At 38.9% G+C, this 16,607-nt stretch overlaps 1 non-coding gene across 1 annotated transcript; it reads left to right on the top strand.

The window, feature by feature from the left end:
- The first annotated feature begins 14,702 nt into the window (after positions 1-14,702).
- LOC112730880 (small nucleolar RNA R71) lies at positions 14,703-14,810 on the top strand. Its single transcript, XR_003166683.1, has one exon. It is a non-coding gene; the product is annotated as a small nucleolar RNA R71 (small nucleolar RNA).
- Positions 14,811-16,607: the final 1,797 nt, after the last annotated feature.

Consider the following 16,607-nt stretch of genomic DNA (forward strand, 5'->3'; position numbering starts at 1 on the left):
TAGTGGTGGTAACTCCAAGATTGCCTTAGCTTTATTTTGATCAAAAGCAATTCTTTTCTTTTGAACTACAAATTCCAAAAAATTTCCTGTAGATACTCCGAACGTACATTTCAAAGGATTCATCTTTAAACCTTTCTGGTGCATTGTTTCGAATGCTTGACATAAATGATCGAGATGTTGGTCTATCGAGTTTGATTTAACCATCACATCATCGATATATACTTTCATAAACTTTCCAATAGAGCTCTCTTTTTCTTTTTCTTTTTTTTTTTTTTGCTGTATTTGCAATCTATTTTTCAGTATTTGATCCCAATCTATTTTGGAATGTCCTCTTGTTCTCACACGTCGCTGGCTTTTGAAGGTCAATCTCATCTAGTGAAGCATCTTTATGTGATAAGAAACATTTTCTTTTTACTTTTGGCCTTATATTCTTGCATCTCAGCTATCACATTATCATAAGCATTGTGCAGAATTGCAATCAACTCCTCAAATTTTGATACAAATTCACAAATATTGTGTGAGCAAAATACCAAATCATCAAATTTCCTACTTCTTAGCTCTAATAAAGGCTCATCATAACTTGTAACACCCTAATTAGCCTAAGCCTTACCTCGCATCGTAAAGCAAAGGTTAATCAGAGGTCACGACAGTTCTAAGCTCATACATAGAATATATAAAAGAATAATGTAATATCTAGAAGCCCGATGAAAGATATAGCTCAAAGATTGGATTTGAAAAGCGCAAAACATACTAACAAAGCTACTAGCTCGAGACACAAGAAATAAACAAGATATATCAAAATATAAGTACATAATATCATAGGAAACTAGCCACAACTCGCAGAGTTTAAGCTGGCTAGCCATATACAAGTATACAGAACCATATGGAACCTGACAGTTTAAAAAAATAGTTTATACAAATTTTTCTCTAATAATACAAGCCTCTAGGCTAAACAATATACAAAAGAGAGATGTATAAACAGATAACCAAAAAGACTCCAAAATAATCCAGGATCCTCCACTTCTGTAACTATCTAACGCAACTCACCGAGGTGGGTTACGACCTGCATCTGAAAAACACAACAAAGATATGGTATGAGAACCGGAGGTTCTCAGTATGGTAACGGTGCCCAATGATGTAGGATATAAGACCCCGGGATTCCAAAGGCAATCCTAAGCTCCATATCCATCACAAGATTCAAGCTTAAGGCATTCTAAAAACAACTAAACATAATATAAACCTTATCATAAATAAACCGGTTAATCTATCTTAAGGGATTTCTATTCTAACCAAACACCGCTGTCCCACAGCCTTCACCAACCTATTCTCCATGCGATCCCATCGCCACCGCCTTCCGAACCTCCTCAATCCCAATAGAAAGCACAAGTAATATACAATGCAAGTAAAGCACAAGTAGAAGCATATAAGGCAATTAATTCAGATAGCAAGTAAGCATGTTATTCAATTAGGCAAGCCATTACAACTAAACAAAGCATACAAGCAGATAGAAAATGCATATGATGAATGCCTGCCCTACTGGCTATGATATCACATTGTCGGTTCAACTGCCAACCCGACACATCTCCATGGAGATGTCGCCCTTTGGATTTCTCATATGGGAACCCCCGAAATATAGTGCCTGGATCACTGTCCAGGTACCGGCGCCTGCACGCTCTATAGGTCCGAAGGGAAGCGAGCGGGATCTATTGCCACCGACCTCACATCTAAGCGCAAGTGGGACAAACCACCGCCCTTACGCCGCCGCCGCTACCTTGAACAGGTGGAATCCAACCTCAGCCCCTGCCCAGGCGCATAGCGTCTCATAATCTCAGAAAATTATTAGTTCAGTGGTTTTCAAAAAGCATTTTTCAGTATTCAGAGATCCATCACCTCAATCCGAGTCCCCGACTAATCTCAACCACTGTCCATTCGTAACTCAGTTTCCAAGTATCAACAATTCATCATTCCTCATCTCATATATCATTCATCCTTCACCTAACGTCGAACCCTCTATCAGCACACCAGAAACCTAGGCCTCCGTTTTCTAATTTATCTTAAAATCAAGTACTTGAACCTTTAAGTTATATCCCATGTTATAATACTCAAAACTAGTCCCAAAAGTCTTAAAATAGTGTTTTAGGAGCTCACAACCTTGTTGGGAAGGTAGAATAGTTGAAAAACAAGCAAAATTTGAGAAACAGGACGTGTGCGGCCGCACAGGGGTGTGTGCGTGCGCACGTCCAAGAAGTTTTTAAGAGTGTGCGTACGCACATGGGTGTGCGTACGCACATGGGTGTGCGTACGCACATGTGTCAAAACTCAAATTGGTTTGTTCACTCGCACGACCTGTGCCAGCGCCCCCAACAGACTGACCTTCCCGACGTGTGCGTCCGCACAGACCTGTGCATCCGCACAGGTTGAAGTTTTTCCTTGGATATGTGCGCACACAAGCTGTGCTAGCGCTATGAACAGAACGCATTTCTCTACCTGTGCATGCGCATAGGTGTGTGCGTCTGCACAGGTTGAAATATTTGCAGGGTGTGCGTCCGCACGAGGGTGTGCGCCCGCACATATCAGAAATCATGAAATTCTGTAACTTTGCAGAATTTCAGATTTTTAACACCAATTTTGAGTGATCATAACTTCCTCTATAAAATTCCAATTTTTACAAACTTTATATAGATTTAAAGGGTTTTCAAAGATATTTAATTCTAAACAAATTTCAATCAATTTCGAAAACCGAGGCAAAAGTTATGATCAAACAAAGTTCACCAAAAACCCAATTTTACCAAATTTTACAATTACCACCATATCTTACCATACCCATACCAAATCATACCAAACCATCCAAAACCCCATATTCATTAAATATACCTGTCGTATCATAATACACTAACCTTGCTACATTCTTCTTCTCATTGCATTACTCTCAATTCCAACATCAACTATATAACACTTATGATCAAAATCACCATTTCATAAATTATAACACTACAATTATCATAAGAAACCAACTTCCAATCTATACAATCATTCAACAACATCTCATCATTATAATTCATTATAAATCAATCCAACATTTATCAATTCAATAACATTTAACACACCAACCATCATTTTAGTTCAACCTATCTTATTGGTCACTACTCACTAGCCTATGTGTCCATGAATATTATATACTACATAGAGGAAACCAGAACCATACCTTGGCCGATCCCTAATATGCACCAAACCCTAAATTGAGCCCAAGATAAGCTTTCAAGCACAATCTAAGCCACCAAGAATCTCCAACAAGCATCAACAAGCTCCAAACATCACCATAAACAAGCTATATGTACATAAACCATCATAAATCAACCTAGGGCTCATTAAAATTAAAATTTCACAAGAGTTTCAATGCCTCATATCTTGCCCAATAGTTTTGGAAGCCAAAACTAACATCAATCAAAGGCTAGAGTGTACCTAAACACCCAAAAATCACAAAACCTCACTTAGCCAAAACCCTAAAAACTCAAAACTTTGAAGAGAGGAACTGGGAAGATTTCGTGATTACCTCATAATTTTCTTGGATCGATTTTATAGAGCTCTTCACAAGGAATGCATAGCCGCAAACGGTGCGGCGATCGGAGCTCTGTAGCTCAAGATATGAGCTTGAGAAGCTCTATGTGAATAGTGTTAATGGAGTCTCACTTCTCCTTCTCTTCTTAGCTGGTGGTGTGTGTTAGTGAGTGTGTTGTGGATGATGGGTTCACTTAATGAACCTTTTTATATATTGGGCTTAGGCCCGGTCCAACTCGTTAGCATTTTTAGCCCGTTTGGCCCAACTTCAGGCCAAACCTTTAAAATTAACGCCCAGTTTTCAACTTCTAATATTTTTCTAAGGTCTTGGAATGTTTTCACTTTTTCCCGCTGATGCACGGAATTGTGATCACACTTTTCACAACTCTGGTATAACTAACCAGCAAGTGCACTGGGTCATCCAAGTAATAAAACCTTACGCAAGTAAGGGTCGATCCCACGGAGATTGTCGGCTTGAAGCAAGCTATGGTTATCCTGTAAATCTTAGTCCGGTGGATTCAAATGGTTATGAGGTTTTGATAATTAAAATATAAATAAAACATAAAATAAAATAAGATACTTATGTAATTCATTGGTGGGAATTTCAGATAAGCGTTTGGAGATACTTTGTTGCTTCTGAACCTCTGCTTTCCTATTGTCTTCATCCAATCATGCGTGCTCCCTTCCATGTCAACCTGTATTTTGGTGGATCACTGTTGTCAATGGCTATCATCCATCCTCTCAGTGAAAATGGTCCAGGCACGGTTTCTGTACGGCTAATCAACTGTCGAATCTCTCGTCTCGGATGAAAAATAACAGGCACAGCTACCTCACGGCTAATCATCTGTCGATTCTCACTTGTATCGGAATAGGATCTCTCTATCCTTTTGCACACTGTCACTGCACCCAACATTCGTGAGTTTGAAGCTTGTCACAGTCATCCCATCCCAAATCCTACTCGGAATACCACAGACAAAGTTTAGACTTTTCGGATCTTAGGAATGCTGCCAATTGGTTCTAGCCTCCACCACGAAGGTTCTAATCTCACGGATTCGAATGCTCTATTGTCAGGAGAGGCATGTCAAATTCGTGGATCAGAGAACCAAGAGACTATACTCCGGCTGTCATCCAATGACTACGTTGAACATCATGTAGACCGCTTGTGGTTGTCAGGCACGCGGATCTTGGCTAAGCGAGTAACGAAGATAGTAGGTGATTGTCACGGGTCACCCCTTCATTCTGACTTAACTAAATTAAGTACGAGAGTATATCTTGGAGAAGAAGTAAGTGTGAATTGAAAGAGAAACAATAGTACTTGCATTAATTCATGAAGAACAGAGCTCCGCACCTTAATCTATGAGGTGTAGAAACTCCACCGTTGGAAAATACATAAGAGAAAATAGCCTAGGCATGGCCGTGAGGCTAGCCAAGCATGAAGTTGATAAAAGATGAAAAAAGGGCCTAATCTATAAATACAATAGTAAAAAGTTCTATTTATACTAAACTAGTTACTAAGGATTACAGAAAATAAGTAACTGAGTGCAGATAGTGCAGAAATCCACTTCCGGGGCCCACTTGGTGTGTGCTTGGGCTAAGCATTGAGCTTTACACGTGCATAGGTCTTTTCTAGAGTTAAACTCCAGCTTGGATGCCAGTTTGGGCGTTTAACTCCAGTTCTGGTGCCAGTTCCGGTGTTTTACGCCAGAAAAGGGTCTCTAGCTGGCATTGAACGCCAGTTTGGGCCATCAAATCTCGGGCAAAGTATGAACTATTATACATTGCTAGAAAGCCCAAGATGTTAGCTTTCTAGCCCAATTGAGAACGCGCCGATTGGACTTCTTTAGCTCCAGAAAAACGCGTTTGAGTGCAGGGAGGTCAGAATCCAACAGCATCTGCAGTCCTTTCTCAGCCTCTGAATCAGATTTTTGCTCAGGTCTCTCAATTTCAGCCAGAAAATACCTGAAATTACAGAAAAATACACAAACTCATAGTAAAGTCCAGAAATGTGATTTTTACATAAAAACTAATAAAAATATAATAAAAAGTAACTAAAATATACTAAAAACTACCTAAAAACAATGCCAAAAAGCGTATAAATTATCCGCTCATCACAACACCAAACTTAAATTGTTGCTTGTCCCCAAGCAACAAAAAACAAAAATAGGATAAAAAGAAGAGAATATACAATAAATTTCAAAATATCAATGAAGCTTAGTTCCAATTAGATGAGCGGGACTAGTAGCCTTTTGCTTCTGAACAGTTTTGGCATCTCACTTTATCCTTTGAAGTTCAGAATGATTGGCATCCATAGAAACTCAGAATTCAGATAGTGTTATTGATTCTCCTAGTTTAGTATGTTGATTCTTGAACACAGCTACTTTATGAGTCTTGGCCGTGACCCTTAGCATTTTGTTTTCCAGTATTACCACCGGATACATAAATGCCACGGACACATAACTGGGTGAACCTTTTCAGATTGTGACTCAGCTTTGCTAGAGTCCCCAGTTAGAGGTGCCCAGAGTTCTTAAGCACACTCTTTTTGCTTTGGATCACGACTTTTACCACTCAGTCTCAAGCTTTTCACTTGGACCTTCATGACACAAGCATATGGTTAGGGACAGGTTGATTTAGCCGCTTAGGCCCGGATTTTATTCCTTTGAGCCCTCCTATTCATTAATGCTCAAAGCCTTGGATCCTTTTTACCCTTGCCTTTTAGTTTAAAGGGTTATTGGCTTTTTCTGCTTGCTTTTTTCTTTTTCTTTCTTTTTCTTTATTTTTCGCCTTTTTTTTTCGCAAGCTTTGTGTTTTTCACTGCTTTTTCTTGCTTCAAGAATCAATTTTATGATTTTTCAAATTATCAATAACATTTTTCTTTTTTCATTATTCTTTCAAGAGCCAACAATCTTAAAATTCATAAACTTTACTATCAAAAATATGCACTGTTCAAGCATTCATTCAGAAAACAAAAAGTCTTGCTACCACATCAAAATAATTGAACTATTTTCAAGATAGAATACGAAATTATGCACTTCTTGTTCTTTTGCAAATAAAAACATTTTTCACTTAAGAAAGGTGAGAGATTCATGGAATCTTTCATAGCTTTAAGACATAAACTTTAAACACTAATGATCATGTAATAAAGACAAAAACATAGACAAAACATAAAGCATAAAAACGAAAAATAGAAAAATAAGAACAAGAAAATTAAAGAACGGGTTCACCTTAGTGACGGCGGCTAGTTCTTCCTTTTGAAGATCCTATGGAGTGCTTGAGCTCCTCAATATCTCTTTTTTGCCTTTGTTGCTCTTCCCTCATGGCTCTTTGGTCTTCTCTGATTTCATGGAGGATAATGGAGTGCTCTTGGTGCTCCATCCTTAGTTGCTCCATATTGAAACTCAAATCTCCTAAAGAGGTGTTGAGTTGCTCCCAATATCTTTGTGGAGGAAAGTGTATCCCTTGAGGCATCTCAGGAATTTCTTGATGAGGAATTTTCTCATGCTCTTGTTGAGGTCCATGAGCGGGCTCTCTTGTTTGCTCCATCCTTTTTTTAATGATAGGCTTGTGAGATGAATCTCTCCATCTTCCATGACTCAGAGTTGGAAGCAACTGCCTTCCCTTTCCTCTTCCTAGAGGTTTCTCCGGCCTTAGGTGCCATTAATGGTTATAAAAAAATAAAAAACAGAGCTTTTTTCCACACCAAACTTAAAAGGTTTGCTTGTCCTCTAGCAAAAGAAGAAAGAAAGGATTAGAGGAAGAAGAGATGGAGGAGATGGAGGTGTGTGAATGGTTCGGCCAAGGGGGTTTTAGGTGGTTATGATGTGTGAAAATGAAGGAGTGATGAGGGGCTTATATAGGAATGGAGTGGAGAGGGAATTCTTGTAATAAGGGTTGGGTTTGAGAGGGAGATGATTTGAATTTGAATGGGTGGGGGTAGGTGGGTCGTATGATGGTTTTGGAGGAGAAATGGAGGTGATTGGTGGAGGTTATTTTGGGGAAGAGTGTTATAGAAAGGTGTGAAAAGAAGAGAAAAAGAGTTGGGCTAGGTGGGGATCCTATGGGATCCACAGATCTTGAGGTGTCAAGGAATTCTGCTCCCTGCACCTTTCTGGCATTTAAACGCCCCTGGACAACCCTTTCTAGCGTTTAAACGCCAGTATGCTGCGTTTCCTGGTGTTAAACGCCAGGCTGATGCCCCTTTCTGGCGTTTAACGCAAGGCTGATGCCCCCTTTCTGGCGTTAAACGCCAGTCTGTCTGCCAATTCTGGCGTTTAACGCCCAGAATGCTGTCAGACTGGGCGTTAAACGCCCATTCTGCTATCCTTACTGGCGTTTAAACGCCAGTAAGCCTGTCCTCCAGGGTGTGCTATTTTTTATGCTATTTTTTTATTCCGCTTTAATTCTGTAGCTGTTTTTGTGACTCCACATGATCATCAACCTAAAGAAAACATAAAATAACAATGAAAAATTGGTGCACGAAATTGTGATCTCAGGCAACGGCCCCAAAAACTCTGTACGCACGTCTTAATAAATTGTTTTTCATTCACAACTTCGATACAAGTAACCAGCAAGTGCACTGGGTCGTCCAAGTAATAAAACCTTACGTGAGTAAGGGTCGATCCCACGGAGATTGTTGGTATGAAGCAAGCTATGGTCATCTTGTAAATCTCAGTCAGGCGGATAATAATTGATTATGGAGTTTTCGAAAATAATACTAATTAAACAGAAAATAAAGATAGAAATACTTATGTATATCATTGGTGAAAATTTCAGATAAATGTATAGAGATGCTTTCGTCCCTTTGAACTTCTGCTTTCCTGCTGTCTTTATTCAATCAGTCCTACTCATTTCTATGGCTGGCTTTATGTAAGGACATCACCATTGTCAATGGCTACTTTTCATCCTCTCTGGAAAATGGTCTGATGCGCTGTCACTGCATGGCTAATCATCTGGAGGCATCACCGCGGTCAATGGCTGCATCCTATCCTCTTGTGAAAATGGTCCAAATACTCTGTCACAGCACGGCTAATCATCTGAGGTTCTCGATCATACTGGAATAGGATTCACCCTCCTTTTGCGTCTGTCACTACGCCCAGCACTCGTGAGTTTGAAGTTCGTCACAGTCATTCAATCCCAGAATCCTACTCGGAATACCACAGACAAGGTTTAGACTTTCTGGATTCTCATGAATGCCGCCATCAATCTAGCTTATACCACGAAGATTCTGATTAAAAGATCCAAGAGATAATCATCCAATCTAAGGTGGAACGGAAGTGGTTGTCAGGCACGCGTTCACGGGGTAATGATGATGATTGTCACATTCATCACATTCATGTTGAAGTGCGAATGAATATCTTAGAAGCGGAATAAGTTGAGTTGAATAGAAAAACAGTAGTACTTTGCATTAATTCATGAGGAACAGCAGAGCTCCACACCTTAATCTTTGGAGTGTAGAAACTCTACCATTTGAAAATACATAAGTGAGAGGTCCAGGCATGGCCGAATGGCCAGCCTCCATGCTCTAAGAACCAGACGTCCCAAGATGTCTAATACAATAGTAAAAAGTTCTATTTATAATAAACTAGCTACTAGGGTTTACAGAAGTAAGTAATTGATGCATAAATCCACTTCCGGGGACCACTTGGTGTGTGCTTGGGCTGAGCTTGAATGTTACACGTGCAGAGGTTCTTTCTGGAGTTGAACGCCATGTTGTAACGTGTTTCTGGCGTTCAACTCTGGTTTGTGACGTGTTTCTGGCGTTTAACTCCAGACAGCAGCGTAGAACTGGCGTTCAACACCCTTTTACGTCGTCTAAACTCGGCCAAAGTATGGACTATTAAATATTTCTGGAAAGCCCTGGATGTCTACTTTCCAACGCAATTGAAAGCACGCCATTTTGAGTTCTGTAGCTCCAAAAAATCCACTTTGAGTGCAGGGAGGTCAGAATCCAACAGCATCAGCAGTCCTTTTTCAACCTCTGAATCTGATTTTTGCTCAAGTCCCTCAATTTCAGTCAGAAAATACCTGAAATCATAGAAAAACATACAAACTCATAGTAAAGTCCAGAAATGTGAATTTAACATAAAAACTAATGAAAAAATCCCTAAAAGTAACTAGATTCTACTAAAAATATACTAAAAATAATGCCAAAAAGCGTATAAATTATCCGCTCATCACAACACCACACTTAAATTGTTGCTTGTCCCCAAGCAGCTGAAAATCAAATAGGATAAAAAGAAGAGAATATACTATAAATTCCAAACTCTCAATGAAACATAGCTCCAATCAGATGAGCGGGACTTGTAGCTTTTTGCCTCTTGAATAGTTTTGGCATCTCACTTTATCCATTGAGGTTCAGAATGATTGGCATCTATAGGAACTCAGAGTTCAGATAGTGTTATTGATTCTCCTAGTTCAATATGTTGATTCTTGAACACAGCTACTTTATGAGTCTTGGCCGTGGCCCTAAGCACTTTGTTTTCCAGTATTACCACCGGATACATAAATGCCACAGACACATAACTGGGTGAACCTTTTCAGATTGTGACTCAACTTTGCTAAAGTCCCCAATTAGAGGTGTCCAGGGTTCTTAAGCACACTCTTCTTTTGCTTTGGACCTTGACTTTAACCACTCAGTCTCAAGTTTTCACTTGACACCTTCACGCCACAAGCACATGGTTAGGGACAACTTGGTTTAGCCGCTTAGGCCAGGATTTTATTCCTTTAGGCCCTCCTATCCACTGATGCTCAAAGCCTTGGGATCCTTTTTATTACCTTTGCCTTTTGGTTTTAAGGGCTATTGGCTTTTTGTTCTTACCTTTTGGTTTTAAGAGCTTTTGGCTTTTTCTGCTTGCTTTTTCTTTTTCTTTCTATTTTTTTCTTTTTTTCGCTATTTTTTTTCTACAAGCTTTGTTCTTTGCTGCTTTTTCTTGCTTCAAGAATCATTTTTGTGATTTTTCAGATTATCAAATAACATGTCTCCTTGTCATCATTCTTTCAAGAGCCAACATTTTTAACATTCTTAAACAACAACTTCAAAAGACATATGCACTGTTCAAGCATTCATTCAGAAAACAAAAAGTATTGTCTCCACATCAATATAATTAAACTAAGTTAAAGGATAAATTCGAAACTCATGTACTGCTTGTTCTTTTGAATTACAACATTTTTTTCATTTAAGAGAGGTGATGGATTCATAAGACATTCATAACTTTAAGACATAGTTACTAATTACTAATGATCATGTAATAAGAGACAAACATGGATAAGCACTTAACATGAAGAAAACAAAAAACGGAGAATTTAAGAATAAGGAATGAATCCACCTTAGTGATGGTGGCATTTCCTTCTTGAGGAACCAATGATGTCCTTGAGCTCTTCTATGTCTCTTCCTTGTCTTTGTTGCTCCTCCCTCATTGCTTTTTGATCTTCTCTAATTTCATGAAGGATGATGGAGTGCTCTTGATGTTCCACCCTTAATTGTCCCATGTTGGAACTTAATTCTCCTAGGGAGGTGTTTATTTGCTCCCAGTAGTTTTGTGGAGGAAAATGCATTTGAGGCATCTCCGGGATCTCATGGTGATGAGCTTCATGCGTCTCTTAAGCTCCATGAATGGGCTCTCTTGTTTGCTCCATCCTTTTCTTAGTGATGGGCTTCTCTTCCTCAATGGGAATGTCTCCTTCTATGTCAATCCCAGCCGAATTGCATAGATGGTAACTGAGGTGAGGAAAAGCTAACTTTGCCATAGTGGAAGACTTTTCAGCCACCTTGTAGAGTTCTTGAGGTATAATTTCATGAACCTCCACCTCTTCTCCAATCATGATGCTATGGATCATGATGGCCCGGTCTATAGTAACTTCAGACCGGTTGCTAGTGGGAATGATTGAGCGTTGAATGAACTCCAACCATCCTCTAGCTACAGGCTTAAGGTCCAGTCTTCTCAGTTGAACCGGTTTGCCTTTTGAGTCAATCTTCCATTGAGCTCCTTCTACACATATGTCCACGAGGACTTGGTCCAACCTTTGATCAAAGTTGACTCTCCTTGTGTAAGGGCATGCGTTCTCTTCCATCATTGGCAAGTTGAACGCCAACCTTACATTTTCCGGACAAAAATCTAAGTAATTCCCCCGAACCATGGTGAGATAATTCTTTGGGTTTGGGTTCTTACTTTGATCATGGTTCCTTGTGATCCATGCATTAGCATAGAACTCTTGAACCATTAGAATTCCGACTTGTTGGATCGGCTTTGTTAGAACTTCCCAACCTCTTCTATGGATCTCATGTCGGATCTCTGGATACTCATTTCTTTTGAGTTTGAAAGGGACCTCGGGGATCACCTTCTTCTTGGCCACAACATCATAGAGGTGGTCTTGATGAGCTTTGGAGATGAATCTTTCCATCTCCTATGACTCGGAGGTGGAAGCTTTTGTCTTCCCTTTCCCTTTTCTAGAGGATTCTCCGGTCTTAGGTGCCATCAATGGTAATGAAAAAACAAAAAGCTTATGCTTTTACCACACCAAACTTAGAATTTTGCTTGCCCTCGAGCAAGAGAAGAAAGAATAGATGAAGAAGAAGAAGAAAATATGGAGGAGAGGAGGGAAAGGTGTATTCGGCCAAGAAGAGAAGAGAGGGTTGTGTGGTGTGAAAATGAGGAAGAATGGAAGGCTTTATATAGGGAAGGGAGGGGGGTAAGGTTCGGCCATAAGGGTGGGTTTTGGGTGGGAAATTGATTTTGAATTTTGAAGGTAGGTGGAGTTTATGAGGTAGGTTTATGGGGAAGAGTGGATGGATGTGAGTGGTGAAGTGGTGATAGGGAAGAGAGATTGAGGTGATAGGTGAAGAGTTTTGGGGAAGAGTGTTTATTGGGAAGAGAAGATGAACATTGAGAAGAGGGAAGAGAGTGAGCGGTGGTAGGTGGGGATCCTGTGGGGTCCACAGATGCTGAGATGATCCTGTGGGGTCCACAGATCCTGAGGTATCAAGGAATTGCATTCCTGCACCAATTAGGCATGTAAAATGCCTTTGCATGCAATTCTGGCGTTTAAACGCCAAACTGATGTTTGTTCTGGGCATTCAACGCCGAGATGCAGCATCATTCTGGCATTGAACGCCAGCCAGATGCTTGTTTCTGGCGTTCAGCGCCAGCTCTTCTTCACTGTGCATTTCTGGCGTCTGAACGCCAGGATGCTGCTTGTTTCTGGCGTTGAACGCCAGACAGATACTCCTTACTGGCGTTTAAACGCCAGTGAGTTCCTCCTCCAGGGTGTGATTTTTCTTCTGCTATTTTTTATTCTGTTTTCAATTTTTATATTTATTTTGTGACTCCACATGATCATGAACCTAATAAAACATGAAATAACAATAAAAATAAATTAAAATTAGATAAATAAAGATTGGGTTGTCTCCTAACAAGCGCTTCTTTAATGTCAATAGCTTGACAGTGGGCTCTCATAGAGCCTCACAGATGTTCAGAGCATTGTTGAGACTCCCCAACACCAAACTTAGAGTTTGGATATGGGAGTTCAACACCAAACTTAGAGTTTGGTTGTGGCCTCCCAACACCAAACTTAGAGTTTGACTGTGGGGGCTCTGGTTGACTCTGTTTTGAGAGAAGCTTACTGTGCCTCTTTTCCATGTTTACAGAAGGATGTCCTTGAGTTTTAAACTCAAGGGAGTCCTCATTTAATTGAAGGACTAATTCACCTCTGTCAACATCAATCACAGCTCTTGCTGTGGCTAGGAAGGGTCTTCCAAGGATGATGGATTCATCCTCATCCTTCCCAGTATCTAGGACTATGAAATCAGCAGGGATGTAAAGGCCTTCAACCTTTACTAACACGTCCTCTACTTGTCCATAAGCCTGTTTTCTTGAATTGTCTGCCATCTCTAATGAGATTTTAGCAGCTTGCACCCCAAAGATTCCCAGTTTCTCTATTACAGAGAGGGGCATGAGGTTTATCCCTGAACCAAGGTCACACAGAGCCTTCTCAAAGGTCATGGTGCCTATGGTACAAGGTATTAGGAACTTTCCAGGATCCTGTTTCTTCTGAGGCAATGTCAGCTGATCCAGATCACTTAGTTCATTGGTGAACAAGGGAGGTTCATCCTTCCAAGTCTCAATACCAAATAATTTGGCATTCAGCTTCATGATTGCACCAAGGTACTTGGTAACTTGCTCCTTAGTAACATCCTCATTCTCTTCAGAAGAGGAATACTCATCAAAACTCATGAATGGCATAAGGAGGTTCAATGGAATCTCTATGGTCTCTAGATGAGTCTCAGATTCCTTTGGTTCCTCAGAGGGGAACTCCTTATTGATCACTGGACGTCCCAGGAGGTCTTCCTTACTGGGATTCATGTCCTTCCCTTCCTCCTTGGGTCCGGCCATGATGGTTATGTCAATGGCCTTGCACTCTCCTTTTGGATTTTCTTCTGTATTGCTTGGGAGAGTACTAGGAGGGATTTCAGTGATCCTTTTACTCAGCTGGCCCACTTGTGCTTCCAAATTTCTAATGGAGGACCTTGTTTTATTTATGAAACTCACAGAGGCCTTAGATAGATCAGAGACTAAGTTTGCTAAATTAGAGGTATTTTGTTCAGAATTCTCTGTCTGTTGCTGAGTGGATGATGGAAAAGGCTTGCTATTGCTAAACCTATTTCTTCTACCATTATTAAAGCCTTGTTGAGGCTTTTGATCCTTCCATGAGAGATTTGGGTGATTTTTCCATGAAGGATTATAGGTGTTTCCATAGGGTTCACCCATGTAATTCACCTCTGCTATTGCAGGGTTTTCAGGATCATAAGCTTCTTCTTCAGAAGACGCATCTTGAGTACTGTTGGATGCAGCTTGCATTCCATTCAGACTCTGAAAAATCATATTGACTTGCTGAGTCAATATTTTATTCTGAGCCAATATGGCATTCAGAGTATCAATTTCAAGAACTCCCTTCTTCTGAGGCGTCCCATCACTCACAGGATTCCTCTCAGAAGTGTACATGAACTAGTTATTAGCAACCATGTCAATGAGTTCTTGAGCTTCTGCAAGCATTTTCTTTAGGTGAATGGATCCACCTGCAGAAGTATCCAATGACATCTTAGCTAATTCAGACAGACCATCATAGAATATATCCAGGATGGTCCATTCTGAAAGCATGTCAGAAGGACACTTTTTGGTCAGTTGCTTGTATCTCTCCCAAGCTTCATAGAGGGATTCACCTTCTTTCTGTCTGAAGGTTTGAACATCCACTCTAAGCTTGCTCAGATTTTATGGAGGAAAGAACTTGGCTAAGAAAGCTGTGACCAGCTTATCCCAAGAGTTCAGGCTATCTTTGGGTTGAGAGTCCAACCACACTCTAGCTCTGTCTCTTACAGCAAAAGGGAAAAGCATGAGCCTGTAGACTTCAGGATCTACTCCATTAGTCTTAACAGTATCACAGATCTGCAAAAATTCAGTTAAGAACTGAAAAGGATCTTCGGATGGAAGTCCATGGAACTTGCAGTTCTGCTGCATCAGAGAAACTAATTGAGGTTTCAGCTCAAAATTGTTTGCTCCAATGGTGGGGATGGAGATGCTTCTTCCATGTAAATTGGAGTTAGGTGCAGTAAAGTCACCAAGCATCCTCCTTGCATTATTATTATTTTTGGCTGCCATCTCCTCTTCCTGTTCGAAAATTTCTGAAAGGTGCTTGCTGGATTGTTGTAATTTAGCTTCTCTTAGTTTTCTCTTCAGAGTCCTTTCAGGTTCAGGGTCTGCTTCAACAAGAATGTTCTTGTCCTTGCTCCTGCTCATATGAAAAAGAGAGAACAGAAAAATAATAATAATAGGGATCATTTTTTACCCAAGTATAGAGGTTCCCTTTGTGAGTAGAAGGAAAGAAGAAGAAAAGAATGTAATGTAAAGAAAGAAACACAAGGGTGAAGAGAGCAGAGATGTGAGATGAAGAGAAGTGTTAGTAGATGAATAATTAAATAGAAGGAGATGAAAGAGAAAGAGAATTTTCGAAAATTATTTTGAAAAATGGTTAGTGATTTTCAAAAATAGTTTTTGAAAAAGGTTAGTAATTTTCGAAAATTAGGAATAAAATTAAAATCAAAAATTAAAATAATTAGTTAATTAAAAAGAAATTTTGAAAAAGAGGGAGATATTTTCGAAAATTAGAGAGAAAGTTAGTTAGGTAGTTTTGAAAAAGATAAGAAACAAACAAAAAGTTAGTTAGTTAGTTGAAACAAATTTTGAAAATCAATTTTGAAAAGATAAGAAGATAAGAAGTTAGAAAAGATATTTTAAAATCAAATTTTTGAAAAAGATATGATTTTGAAAAAGATAAGATAAAAAAGATATTTTTAAAAAGATATGATTGAAATTAGTTTTGCAAAAGATTTGATTTTTAAAATCACAATTAATGACTTGATTCACAAGAAATCACAAAATATGATTCTAGAACTTAAAGTTTGAATCTTTCTTAACAAGTAAGTAACAAACTTGAAATTTTTGAATCAAAACATTAATTGATGATGTTATTTTCGAAAATTATGTGATAAAGATAAGAAAAAGATTTTTTGAAAAATATTTTTAAAATTTTCGAAAATAACTAAGAAAAATGAAAAAGATTTGATTTTTGAAAAAGATTTTGAAAAGATAAGATTTTTAAATTGAAAATTTGATTTGACTCATAAAAACAACTAGATTTTAAAAATTTTTGAAAAAGTCAAATCTAATTTTCAAAATTTTAAGAGAGAAAAAGGGAAAGATATTTTTTTTTTGAATTTTTTTTTGAATTTTTATGATGAGAGAGAAAAACATGAAAATGATGCAATGCATGAAAATTTTTAGATCAAAACAATGAATGCATGCAAGAATGCTATGAATGTCAAGATGAACACCAAGAACACTTTGAAGATCATGATGAACATCAAGAACATATTTTTGAAAAAATTTTTAATGCAAAGAAAACATGCAAGACACCAAACTTAGAAATCTTTCATGTTCAGACACTATGAATGCAAAAATGCACATGAAAAACAAGAAAAGATGCAAAACAAGAAAACATCA

This window comes from Arachis hypogaea, chromosome 12, assembly GCF_003086295.3.
Source record: "Arachis hypogaea cultivar Tifrunner chromosome 12, arahy.Tifrunner.gnm2.J5K5, whole genome shotgun sequence".
Lineage (NCBI taxonomy): Eukaryota > Viridiplantae > Streptophyta > Magnoliopsida > Fabales > Fabaceae > Arachis > Arachis hypogaea.